This window comes from Pleurodeles waltl, chromosome 4_1 (assembly GCF_031143425.1).
Source record: "Pleurodeles waltl isolate 20211129_DDA chromosome 4_1, aPleWal1.hap1.20221129, whole genome shotgun sequence".
NCBI classification, from domain to species: domain Eukaryota; kingdom Metazoa; phylum Chordata; class Amphibia; order Caudata; family Salamandridae; genus Pleurodeles; species Pleurodeles waltl.
Window position 1 is genome coordinate 857519499 of NC_090442.1, and position 14486 is coordinate 857533984.

General features: G+C 49.6%; 1 protein-coding gene across 2 annotated transcripts in view; it reads left to right on the top strand.

Moving 5' to 3' along the window:
* Positions 1–14486, top strand: part of CEP290 (centrosomal protein 290) — a 1276764-nt gene that overhangs the window by 848967 nt on the left and 413311 nt on the right. The gene's annotated exons all lie outside the window — the stretch shown is intronic.

The window sequence follows — 14486 nt, forward strand, 5'->3', positions numbered from 1 at the left end:
CTACGGGAACCCGATTAATTGGGTGTCAAGGTGAGGTAAAGGAAAGGGGGTGGAGACACGAGGACAGAGCTTGAAAAGCAGAGTCTTACAATCAATTTATACAATTGTTTAAAAAATATATTTGTTTTAAATAAATTGGCAACAAGGACATATGCGACCGTAAATTTCCTCTAGATTACTTATTTGGTTACAAAGTGGCTGCATTTCAAAATATTTTACAAGTTTAAGACACCTTCTGCAGAAATCAGTGTGTGCCCAGCAATTTTGAGGGGACTATAATAACGGTAATACAACTCTAGTGGTTAACATAGTTTTGGGAAAGTTCTGTGCTTTGTTCAGTCAAAGATTTGACTCATAATATAGCATAGAAGGTTAATGTGCATGCTGCACAGCATATCGTGTAACATGCAGATCTCAAGTGTATATTTTACTTAGGTTTGTAAGTGAGCTACTGCTTTTGACACTGAGGTAATTTTGTTACCGACAATTCATAAGTTTCAAGCCATAGCACAGCAGTCTATTTACTGGAATCAAGCTGCCAGCAAACTGTAATTCACTTGTTAGTTCGGTTGGACTGGTCCCCTAGCCCACGCCTGCAGCCTCTTTATGCAGGCCTAACTGCCTCCGGTGATGGAAACCTGGCGGTCCAGGACACCTCCGCACTCAGCCGCCCCGGATTGAGGAGAAGATGATCATTGGTGTCCTCATGTCCCTGAGCATTGTAAGACTTGATCCCCCCTATTAGGTTATATGGACTGGACTCCCACTCCTCACCTACAGCTACTTTTCCCCAGGACCATTCCTCATTGAAACCATTTGCTAATATTCTTCAAACTGCATCAGTATTTTTTCTTGCAATAGTATTTTTGTGTTGAAACATAATATAAACAAAATGTCTATTTATCTAACAATTGGTCTTGAGTTTCTTCTTGAGTGTGTGTCTCATTTATTGCCTCTGAGTACAACAAATGCTTAGCACCACCTCCTGATGAGCCTAACTGCTCGCCCACACTACCACAAAAGAAAGCTTTTGGGATTGTTATTTGTAACCCTGTAAACCAATAAAGTTGCCTGGACTGTCTCCATAGTGCCCCCATACACTGGTGCACTGCATAGATAGGCAGCTTCATACAAGATGGTAGTAGTTTTGTGAAGTGATAATAAGCTGTGTGCCTTTGTTTCCTTATATTGCATTGTCGTCTAGGTGTTAGGTTCCATATGACGAACAACCTGGATTATACTTGAACGAAAGAAGGGCTGATGGTCCTTTAAATTAGGCCTTTGGTTTGGACTTGGCTGAAAGTATAATTGCACAAGTAAGAATTCCCCTGCGTCCTCAAGGTTGCTGTTCCTAACTAAATGCAGACAACGTGCGGGAACTGCTGAATTATATCCCAACGTTAGAAATGAACACCAAGACAAATCCAGCATGTTTCCCTGTATCGTATGGCCCAAAAATAACTTCCAGAAGTGGGATCTAATGGAACCCCCCTACTTTTCAGCACTGGTTGCACAGCACACTTGAGTTCTCAGGGGACACATCAGTTGGGGGACTCAGGAGGTTAAAACAGTCCATCTCTACAACCTGTCTCCACTAAAGCAAGCTATGTTGATTCATTTGTTTGTTACAATGGTTATAAAGAGGATGTTACTTCAGCTTTATACAGAGAAGATGGTTGGGGTGAGGGAGAAAGGGAACTGGAGACCAAGTAATAGGTGACTGATAGGATATAGGGAGGGGCTGCGTAATATCTGAAATTGGACCTTGCACCACAGAGGTGGAGGAAGCCTGTGATATCGCCAGCTGTAACCAGAACTTTTGCAAGACGGTACAGGGTGTCTCCGGTAGATCTGGGATTTTTATCAAAGCATCCGACTCCGGAGAGTTTAGTGGTCTAGGCCTCATGTTCAGCACATTCTGCACCAGGCTCCTTCCCTGTTACTCCTTCGGTCAGGGAGTCCAAGAGGATAGAGCAGTATGGTCGTAAAATTGGTCAAAGCTACCTGTGTGTTAGGTAGATATGTGCACTCCCTGAAGGACGCGGCTAAAGATGTAGTTCCTGATTTACCGCAGGATATGCAGAGGCAGTTCATTGAGCTCCTGTCAGACACTCAAGCTGATGCTAAGCAGATCATCCAGTCTGGTCTGGATACTACAGACTCAGTGGCCAGGGCGATGGGTACTTCAATCGCTACCAGGAGGCATGAGTGGCTGAGGCCTGGCTTTTCCACGGATGTCCAGACCACCTTATTGGACCTGCCTTTCGACAGAGAAAAGTTGTTTGGGGCCAAAGCTGACTCTGCCTTAGAGCGCTTCAAGGACAGCAGGGCCACAGCAAAGTCTTTGGGTCTACGGGCTTCCACTACTACCCCTTTCAGGTCCTTTAAGAGGTTTAGGGGATTTGGGCGTGGAGCTGCTTATCGTGGAAGACCCCCGTCCACAGTCCAACAGCCTGCCAGCCTTCCATATAGATCCTTTAGATGGCTGGGAGAGTTCGGACACGGACAAGAGGGGCCACCCAGCAGCACCCTTCATCATCCTCTGGGGGAGCACAACAGGGAAAGCAGCCCTAGTTTTCCACCCATTTTGAGTCACACTTCTCCTGTAGGGGGGAAGGTTACTTCTTTTTCTACGCGAGTGGGAGTTAGCCACATCGGACTCCTGGGTTCCAAATATTCTGAGGAAAGGATATGCCTTTTCCTTTTCTGGAGTTTTCCCTTCCCATCCCTCCCCATCCTTCGTTTTGTTCAGTAGACTATCTCCTGTTGTTGCAGCAGGAGGTTCAAGTCCTGTTATCAAAAGGCGCAGTAGAGTTGGTTTCAGAGCAGGAAAGGAGTCAGGGTTGTTATTCAAGATATTTCCTGATCCCCAAGAAGGATGGTCAATTAAGGCCTATCCTGGATCTAAAGATTTTGAATTGGTTCCTCAAGCAGGAGAAATTCACGATGCTGGCTCTGGCGCAGGTGCTTCTGGTGTTGAACAAAGAGGATTGGATGGTGTTTGTCGACTTGCAGGATGCTTACTTTCATATCCCTATTCTCAAGTCGCACCGGAAGCATCTCCAGTTTCTGGTGGGGTCGCAACACTACCAGTTTGCGGTCCTTCCTTTTGGTCTTACTTCAGAACCTCGAGTCTTCACGAAGGTGATGGCGGTGTTTGCAGCAAGTCTCAGGAGGAAGGGAATATCGGTAGTCCCTTACTTGGACGATTGCTTGATCAAAGCCAAGTCTCCAGAGCTTGTGCTGCATCACCTGCAAATGACAACTCAGTTGTTGTTCGACCTGGGCTTTTCGGTAAATGTGCCCAAGTCTCACCTGGAGCCTTCTCAGCACCTCCTGTTCATAGGGGCAGTACTGGACAAAACATTGAATTGGGCCTATCCTCCGCCTCAGCGGATTTAGGACATTCAGGTGTTGATTCCAATGTTTCAAAATGGAGCTGTTGTTTCAGTCCTCAAGTTCCTATGTCTGCTAGGTCTGTTCACTTCTTGCTTTCTGTTAGTCACTCATGCACGCTGGCACATGAGGGCTCTTCAGTGGAGCCTCCGCAAGCAGTGGTTTCAACACAAAGGGGATCTTGAGGAATCGATAACGATCTCCAGAGACGCAGCGGATCTACGATGGTGGACTATGGACGGCAACCTTTCCCAAGGAAGGCCGTTTGCTCTACCACCACTAGTGACCACGGTCATAACGGATGCGTCTACTTTAGGGTGGGGTGCTCATCTGGGGGACCTGGAGATCAAAGGTCTTTGGTCTCCAGTCGAACAGACTTTTCATATCAATCGGTTGGAATTGCTGGTGATACGTCTGGCTCTCAAGGCCTTCCTCCCATCCCTTCGCGGTCAGTCAGTTCAGGTATTGACGGACAACACTACCACGATGTGGTATATCAACAAACAGGGAGGAGTAGGGTTGTATTATCTCCTGAGGCTCTGCGGCTCTGGTGCTGGGCTCAGGACCATCGGATTTGCTTGGTAGCAAATCATCTGGCCGGAGTTCTCAACGTACGTGCGGACAGTCTCAGTCGGCATTTCTCACCCGATCACGAGTGGTGTCTCCCATCCAGACCTGGTCTTCACATCTATCAGATATGGGGTTTTCCACACATAGACCCGATTTGCCACTCGGGAGAACGTGCACTGCCCGCCATTCAGCAGCCTCCAGTATCCGGTGCAAGGAGCTTTGGGGGGTACGTTTCAGATGTCTCGGTGCGACCAGTTACTTTGTTGCAGTTACCCCCCCCACACTTTTTGCCTGATATTGATGCTGACTTGACTGAGAAGTGTGCTGGGACCATGCTCACCAGGGCCCCAGCACCAGTGATCTTCCACTAAAAATGTACATTGTTTCCACAATTGGCACACCCCTGGCACACAGATAAGTCCCTTGTAAAAGGTACCAGTGGTACCAAGGGCCCTGTGACCAGGGAAGGTCCCAAAGGGCAGCAGCATGTATTGTGCCACCCTAAGGGACCCCTCACCTAGCACATGCACACTGCCATTGCAGATTGTGTGAGGGGAGGAAAAGGCAAAGTCGACATGGCATCCCCCTCAGGATGTCATGCACACAAAATACTGCCTGGGGCATAGGTAAGTCACCCCTCCAGCAGGCCTTACAGCCCTAAGGCAGGGTGCACTATACCACAGGTGAGGGCATAGCTGCCTGAGCAATATGCCCCTACAGTGTCTAAGTCCATTCTTAGACATTGTAAGTACAGGGTGGCCATATTAAGTATATGGTCTGGGAGTTTGTCAAAAACTAACTCCACAGTTCCATAATGGCTACACTGAATACTGGGAAGTTTGGTGTCAAGCTTCTCAGAATAATAAACCCACACTGATGCCAGTGCTAGAATTATTAAAAAATGCACACAGAGGGCATCTTAGCGATGCCCCCTGTATTTTACCCTAATTTTAGTGCAGGACTGACTGGTCTGTGCCAGTCTGCCACTGAGACGAGTTTCTGACCCCCTGGGGTGAGAGTCTTTGTGCTCTCTGAGGCCAGAAATAAAGCCTGCACTGGGTGGAGGTGCTTAACACCTCCCCGCTGCAGGAACTGTAACACCAAGCAGTGAGCCTAAAAGGCTCAGGCTTCGTGTTACAATGCCCCAGGGCACTCCAGCTAGTGGAGATGCCAGCCCCCTGGACACAGCCTCCACTTTTGGTGGCAAGTCCAGAGGAGATAATGAGGAGGAGTCACCCACCAGTCAGGACAGCCCCTATGGTGTCCTGATCCGAGGTGACCCCTGCATTAGGAAATCCTCCATCTTGTTTCGGAGGAGGCACAAAGAGGGTGTAGCCACCCTCCAGGACAGTAGCCATTGGCTACTGCCCCCAGACCTAAACACACCCCTAAATGCAGTATTTAGGGGAGACCCTGTACTCAGGAATTCAGATTCCTGCAACCTACAACAATAAGGACTGCCGACCTGAAAGCCACGCAGAGACGACGGAGACTGTAGGAAAGTACCATCTTGCCTGGCATGTTACCCCCATATTTCACTGTATATATGTTGTTTTAGTCTGTGTCACTGGGACCCTGCCAGGCAGGGCCCCAGTGCTCATAAGTATGTGCCCTGTATGTGTTCCCTGTGTGATGCCTAACTGTCTCACTGAGGCTCTGCTAACCAGAACCTCAGTGGTTATGCTCTCTCTGCTTTCCAAATTTGTCATTGACAGGCTAGTGACTAAATTCACCAATTCACATTGGCATACTGGTACACCCATATAATTCCCTAGTATATGGTACTGAGGTACTCAGGGTATTGGGGTTCCAGGAGATCCCTATGGGCTGCAGCATTTCTTTTGCCACCCATAGGGAACTCTGACAATTCTTACACAGGCCTGCCACTGCAGCCTGCGTGAAATAACCTCCACGTTATTTCACAGTCATTTACCACTGCATTTAAGTAACTTATAAGTCACCTATATGTCTAACCTTCACCTGGTGAAGGTTGGGTGAAAAGTTACTTAGTGTGTGGGCACCCTGGCACTAACCAGGGTGCCCCCACATCGCGTGTGCACTGTACATAGGTCCCGGGCAGCACCCATTTTCTTCAACTGCGACCTTTGCAGCTAGCAAGGCTTGTTTGCGGTCTTTCTGCGTGGAAACTCTGTATCCTCCAGCACGCCGTGGGACATCTTCAGTGAAAAGGAGAAGTTCCTGGCATCTTCCGTTGTTGCAGAATCTTCAGCTTCTTTTACCTGGAGGCAGACATTTTGCACCTTCATCTGGGGTTTAGTGGGCTCCTGCCCCCCCTGGACATTTTCGTGACTCTTGGACTTGGTCCCCTTCCTTTGCGGGTCCTCAGGTCCAGGAATCTGTCTTCAGTGCTTTTCAGTCAGTTGTGGTCTTTGCAGAATCTCCTATCACAACTTTAGTGGGTTTCTGGGGAAGTAGGGTAACTTTACTCCTACTTTCGGCCCGGATGGCTTCCCGTCGGAACTTTATAACATGTGTGGGGATATTCTAAGCCCACACCTGCTCAATATGTACGATGAGGCTGAGAAGATTGGCTGTTTCCCTTCCGGGATTGACCAAGCCACAATAGTGGTGATCCCGAAAACTCAACCCCAGTCTCACAACCGCTCGGCATACAGACCTATCTCTCTCCTGAACACCGAAATTAAGGTGCTGTCAAAAGATGCCCCAACCCGGAGGCCAACTTTTTTCATATGGTCTGGGCTTGCCCAGTCATAGAGACGTATTGGAAGGCAGTCGTAGGAGAGGTTTCAGAAGTCCTACAATCTGAGGTGGAGATTTCTCCTACATGGCTTCTGCTGGGGGCCATGGGGGGAACGGGACTAACTAGGGCGAATCGGACCTTTTTGGGAGTGGCTTGCTTGGTGGCAAAGAGAGACATCATGGTAGAATGGAAGGCTGAAACAGCACCGGCTTTGGCCAAGTGGAGGCGAGGGGTGGACTGGTGCGCGCAATGCGAAAAACCTATATATGAAGCAAGGGGATGCCCAAACAAGCACAATAGAGTATGGGGGAAATGGGTAAACGCGTTGGACACCTTGCCTGTCTCTGCCCATGAATGACGAATTTCACCAGCCTTGGACCTGATGCTTCAGTGATGAGGGAGTTGTGTCTAGGGTGCACATATATAGTACCGTTGCTTGTTGCAATATTGTTAATTAATGACTCAAAACTAGACGAATATGCACATTTAGTGTCCGTGGAGCCCAAAGGGGTCAGTGGGACGAACGGCGTATTTTGGTTTAATGGTGCCACACTATTTGTGTGTATGCTTGTATTTCTTTTCTGCTTATCTTACCTAAATTCAATAAAAGTTCTTTATAAAAAAAACGTTACTCCTACTTTTTAGGGTCTTGGGGTGGGGTATCTCGGACACCCTCAGTGTTTTCTTACACTTTCAGCGACCCTCTACACACTACACTAGGCCTGGGGTCCCTAAGTGGCTCACATTCCACTTTCTTAGTATATGGTTTGTGTTGCGCCTAGGCCTATTGCATCCTATTGTATTCTACAGTGTTTGCACTACTTTTCTAACTGTTTACTTACCTGATTTGGGTTTGTGTGTATATTTTGTGGATTTTACTTACCTCCTAAGGGAGTATATCCTCTGAGATATTTTTGGCACAATGTCACTAAAATAAAGTACCTTTATTTTTAGTAACTCTGAGTATTGTGATTCTTGTGATATAGTGCTGTATGATATAAGTGGTATAGTAGGAGCTTTGCATGTCTCCTAGTTCAGCTTAAGCTGCTCTGCTATAGCTACCTCTATCAGCCTAAGCTGCTAGAACACTACTAATCAGGGATAACTGGACCTGGCACCAGGTGTAAGTACTATCAGGTACCCACTATAAGCCAGGCCAGCCTCCTACAATCATCATTAGTAATAGGAGGCAGTGAAGGACAAGGGAGGAGCTGGAATTACTTGATCTAATCACAGCTTTAGAGGGTGGCTCTGTAGGGCATGGTGCAGGGGGACGAGGGTTTAGGCAACCTGTATGTAGTCAGGAAGATGTGACAGAAAAAGGCGGACCTGCTATTCCACTGGGGACAATGGCACTCCTTCAGGGAGAGGGGAACAAGGCTATAATGAGTCTGTCACTGTGACCTTTTTATGGGACTAAAGTAAACACAGAGTGGGAATGAATATCAATGTGAGGAGAACAGTACACATGAAGGGGGTAGGGGTGACAGAGGACAGTCACATGTAACCCCAGCAGGCTGGTTGATAGGTACACATTAAAGGGTAAGGAAGGATTGCAAAAAATGTGTTATTGTGGGTCTCAAGGATACTGAATAAATATGTGTAGGAAACTGGCTCTCTGTATAGTGCACTAAAATGAAGTACACTGTGCAGAGAGTCTAGTGGATCCCCAATTGGTTTTTCAGAGGCAAAAGTAGATAGGACTAATGCTATATTTTGTGGTAGTGTGGGTGGGCAGTTAGGCTTATCAGAGGGTAGTGCTTAGCACTTGTAGTACTCACAGAGGCAATAAATGAGACACACACTCAAAAAATAAATCAGAGACCAATTAAGAAAATATTTATTTTAATACAAGTTTCAAACCCAAGAACTTTGAAATCAGGTAAGTAGACTTTTAAGCATAAGTACTTTGTAGTTTCAGAAATCAAAACACAATTTTCAGAGTTCTTTCAATGTTATCCTATGGACGAAAACAATGTTCAACAAACACAGGGTTAACAGTGACTTACAAGGCCGAGCTCAGGGAGAAAAGGTAAGTACTTGGCACTGATCAGAACCACAGCAACAGGTCACACTGGGCAGTACTGGGGTGGCTGGGTGCAGGGGTTCAGTAACGCGTCAGGTGCACAATGGTTCTCTATGGGAGTTGCACCTCATGAAAAACAGGCTCAGGCCATGAAGCCAGTCAGGAACAACAAGCAGGTAGGTAGTAGACTTGGGGTGCTTGGATACATGGGTGCATCTTTTGTCCTCTTCCTTCCTATGCCCAGGTGTGACTGATGGAGGGTTGTCTTTAGGCATTGGGTTTTCTCATCTGGGAGCAGTCGCGGTCAGGGGGTCCAGAATGTTGAGGCTGCTGGCATTGTCAGGGAGTACGGCAGGGGTGGACCCAGGGTGGACTCAAGCTGGACTCTGTCTCTGGCACCTTATTAGTTTGTCTATTGTAGGAAAGCACTCTTTTTGACATGATTAGCCCTCACTTTTTGCCTGGTTTCTTGTGTGGCTTTGACATTTAGTGCACTGAGTCCCTGCTGATCAGGTCCCCAGTGCCAGATCTCTTTCCCCCAAAATGCACAGTTGTTTTGCACAATTGGCAAACTCTTTAGCTACCACTGTAAGCCCCTAGTAAATGGTTCCCTGGTACCTAGCGCCTGGGGTACTAAGGAAGGTCTCTGAGGGCTGCAGCACCAGTTGTGCCACTCCCTCAGATCCCTCACCAAACCCACACAGTGCTGCCATTGCAGACTCCATGTGTTGGTGCAGGCTGAATTAAAAACACAACCCGTCACACACTCCTGTGTGCCAGGCCCCCTATTGCTGAAGTGCCAGGTGTAAGTCACCCCTAAGATAAGGTGCATCAAGGCACATGAGAGGGCATATATGCACTCTTTGTCTCTGTCAATTCTGAGACATCGGCCCTCATTACAGTATTGGCGGTAAAAGCTGCTTACTGCCGTGCAGAAGACCGCCAACACACCGCCGCTGAAAACCGCCACAGCTAATATGACCCACATTTCAGAATCCGCCAAAATTCAGATACCCACACAAGTCCGCCACACCAAAGGTCAGTGATAAACTGACGAAAACAAAACCTCTACCGTCACGCCAACAGAAATACGCCCACACTATCACGACACATGAATCCACGCGGCGGTCTTTCAACCGCGGTATTCCATTGGCGGTACACACCGCCGCGCTCAAAATACACACACATTTACAAAACACAGCCACATTGGACAATTCAAAATACACACACCTGATACACATACACACACCACTCCCACACACCAAATACAATATAAAACACACACCCACATCATCCACAAACGCCTACGACCACAATTGCTGAGAGAAGGCCAGAGAGAGACACCACCAGCAAGAACAGCAGCATCCACAAGCACACAATACCATCACCCACACAACTTCCACGCACCTCACACAACACACCACTACATATCAGCACACTTATCACCACACAATCCACCCCACACATCACCTACACCACCCCATGTCACTGCAAAGACACCCCAGGTTCTCGGAGGAGGAGCTCAGGGTCATGGTGGTGGAAATCATCCGGGTAGAGCCACAGCTATTCGGATCACAGGTGGAGCACACCTCCATTGCAAGGAAGATGGAGCTATGGCGCAGAATAGTGGACAGGGTCAACGCAGTGGGACAGCACCCAAGAAATCGGGAGGACATCAGGAAGAGGTGGAACGACCTACGGGGGAAGGTGCGTTCCGTGGTCTCAAGACACCACCAGTCGATTCAGCGGACTGGCGGTGGACCCCCTACCTCCTCACCCACAACTTACAACATGAAAGGGGCAGGTCTTGGCGATTCTGCATCCCTAGGGCCTCGCAGGAGTAGGTGGAGGAATGGACTCTGGTAATTCAAACCTTAACTGTTCCATCCCCCACCCTACCTGCATGCTATCACATACCCCCACCCTCACCCCCAGCACCCCAACTCCTCACATATGTCCCAACATCACAAACCACCCATCCCAACACCAAGCCCTGCATGCAACAACAGAGCATGGACAACCATCACTAAAGCATGCCAACTGCACATACCCATACAACCCCCTAAACCACCATCACACAAGCTCCCACACAGGAATGCAAGCACTGGGGTACACGCTCACCCACCCATTGCACACCATGACACATACAGATGTAATAACCATCCTTTTATACCCCTGCAGGACCCCTACCCAACGTCACCGGACAGGAGGGTCCACATATGTCCACACCACCAACAGAAGAGGCCCACAGTGATGACAGTAGCTCTGTCCAACTGGATCTAGATGACCAGCCCGGCCCGTCGGGAACCTCTGGACAGTCGGTTTCCCTCACACTGGCACAGGCCATCACAGACCACACCCCTCTGGAAGCACCAGCACAGCACCCACCCAGCAGGCCTTACCTCCGTCCCCAGGACACGTCAATCAGCTGTGTGTCCACCACTACAGGGAACCCAGGATAACCCACCACCCCAACAACAGGGACCTGGGGGCAGTGGTAGTGGGCACACGGTCCTGGGGACGGAGGCCCAGGAACACAGGGGAACTGGGAGGGCTGCTGTGTGACAAGGGGCGGACAGGCCAAGGGAACCCACTCTCCACGAGGCCCTCTCCTCCATCATGGGAGCCTACCACCACTCCCAGGAGACGATGGCAACGGTACTGGCCAAGTTTCAGGAGACCCAGCGCCTGCAGGAGGAACAGTATATGGGCTTCAGGGAGGAACTCAGAACCATCAGCTCCACCCTGGGCACCATCGTAGGGGTGCTGAAGGAACTCGTGAACACCACGAGGGAAACTGTGGCACTACAAGGGGCCCCTGACACTAGCATGGATGATGAACTGCCCACCACCTCCGCCGGTGCTAGTGGACAGGACGCCCCGCCACAGGACCACTACACCAGCACCCCACCCCCTGCAGAGGGAGAACCACCCCGCAAACGGTCCCTGAGATCCAGGACAAAGACAGAGCACGATGCCAAGACCCCCACCAAGAAATGAGACCACCCTGATTGTCATCCTACTGTCCCACTTTGTCACCCTGTCCATACTTAAACTGCCCAACCTCCACTTCCTATGCCCATTTGGGCAATGCACCTGGGAGACTAATAGACTGGACTCTGCCATGGACATTCCTCTGCCATCACCCCTCACCATTTCACTACCCCCTCCAATATTGAGCACTTAAATAAATATACTTAAAACACAAAACAATCTGCTGTCTGTCTGTTATTTCGAAATAGTGTATTAGCAATTATAGTGACAAAATGCTCTTTCAATTGTAATGTCAACATACCTATATCACACAGCTCAAGTCCATGAGGAATCAAAGCAGATGTCACACAGTGGGACCCACATCTGTGAAATCATAAGGGAAAGTGACAACTCAGTGACCATACACTGGGTGAAAAGGACAGACAGTAGAGAGGTATTAGTGTTAAAGTACATGTCTGCGATAATCTGGCACACCTTTGGTGAGTAGAATAGGGATCCACCTGTCATATGGAGGCACCGGAACCTGGCCTTCAGGAGGCCGAAGGTCCGCTCGATCACCCTTCTAGTTCGCCCATGAGCCTCTTTGTAGCGTTCCTCTGCCCTTGTCCTGGGATTCCTCACTGGGGTCTGTAGCCATGACATGTTGGGGTAACCAGAGTAACCTGCAAATGGCGAGGGACGAGTATTAGACACACACTGACCTTTATGGTAACCCCAGACCCAGACAACCATTCCCACTCTCTTGCTTCCAGGTGCTCACCTAATAGCCACACATGGTGCCTCTGGAGTTGACCCATCACATAAGGGATGCTGCTATTCCGCAGGATGTAGGCGTCATGCACTGAGCCAGGGAACTTGGCATTCACATGGGAGATGTACTGGTCTGCCAAACATACCATCTGTACATTCATAGAATGAAAACTCTTCCGGTTTCTGTACACCTGTTCACTCCTGTTTGGGGGGACCAAAGCCACATGGGTCCCATCAATGGCACCTATAATGTTGGGGATATGTCCCAGGGCATAGAAATCACCTTTCACTGTAGGCAAATCCTCCACCTGAGGGAACACGATGTAGCTCCGCATGTGTTTCAGAAGGGCAGACAACACTCTGGACAATATGTTGGAAAACATAGACTGGGACATCCCTGATGCTATGGCCACTGTTGTTTGAAATTACCCACTTGCTAGGAAATGGAGCACTGACAGCACCTGCACTTGAAGGGGGATTCCTATGGGATGGCGGATTGCTGACATTAGGTCTGGCTCCAACTGGGTACACAGTTCCTGGATTGTGGCACGGTCAAGCCTCTGTGATTATGACATGTCGCTCCTCCATTGTCGACAGGTCCACCAACGGTCGGTACACCGGAGGATGCCGCCATCTCCTCACATGTCCCAGCGGACGGTGCCTATGAAGGACAACAGCGAGCACAGAGTCAAACAACTCAGAGGTACGTACCCACAATTTACACAGAACACCAATCATACACAAAAGGTGGCCAGTATGTGTGTTGGGTCTAGGCCTAGGTATGTGTGACGCAGTTGGAAATGAAGCCATGTGGGCCCCTGAAATGGCGGCTGCCTGACCTCTAAAGTGGGACAATCGGATGTGAGGTAAGTGCGCTGGCGTTGTACACTGTCGCGGTAGGCAGTCGAAGACCGCGGCGCAATGCTGCATTGGTTAACATTGGCCCCTATGGGTCCCAGGAGCCAATGACGATGTGCGCCGGCGGTGACGGTACGCACCACCGTGGACATGACCGCCATTTTCTATCTGTTCAATCACTCGATACCTGATCTTCGACAGGAGAGAACCTACACTGCAAGTGCTGCTGTGACCTCGGTCTGGAAGAGACAATGGCTCGAGGGTCTGGGGAAAGGGCCCCTGCCTCCACATCGGAGGAGTTGGAGAAGCTCGTGGATGGGGTCCTCCCGCAGTACACGCTACTCTACGGTCCTCCAGACAAACAGGTAAATACACTGTGAGCATGCTGTATGGGCTATGACTGTGTGGAGTGGGGTGGATGAAAGATGGGGGGTGAGATTGAGGCGTGCATGTACATCATGGCAAGGGTAGGGATGGGGGGCAATCACTTTGATGGTGCAGTTGGTAATAACTACTCTTTTTCCCCTATACACTTCATGTAGGTCAGGGCCCACCAGAAAAAATATATTTGGCGTGCCATTGCCAAGGACGTACGGACCCTGGGAGTCTACCACAGACGGAGCACCCACTGCCAGAAAAGATGGAAGGACATTCGCCGCTGGAGCAAGAAGACGCCAGAGGCTCAGCTGGGGATGGCCTCCCAACGTGGGAGGGGTGCCCGTCGCACCAAGACCCCCCTGATGTTCAGGATCCTGGCGGTGGCGTACCCGGAGTTGGATGAGCGCTTGAGGGCATCACAGCAGCCACAAGGGGGTGAGTTCACTCGTATTCTGCTGACTTTGCACGCAGTGGAGTTGTCTGGGTGGGGGAGGTGGGCTGTGGGTTTCCCTAGGCCAGGGCGAGTTCCGTAGGCAAGGTCCCTCCGTAAGGCAGGCCATGTGGCACCTCAGCCCACCTCTGTAGAGTGCCAAGTACACCTAGTCATGCCCATGTGTCATCTATGTGTGCAGATGTCGTCCATAGCCTTGTAGGCCATTTCCCAGGAATTGAACAGTGTAGCCCAAGAGCACGGCGTAGCGCAGGGGGCTTCTGTGTCTGTCGTGTTCGCCAACGGTTGCGGTAATGCATGCACTCAACATGTCTCTCTTCTGTCTCGCCACCCCCCCCCCC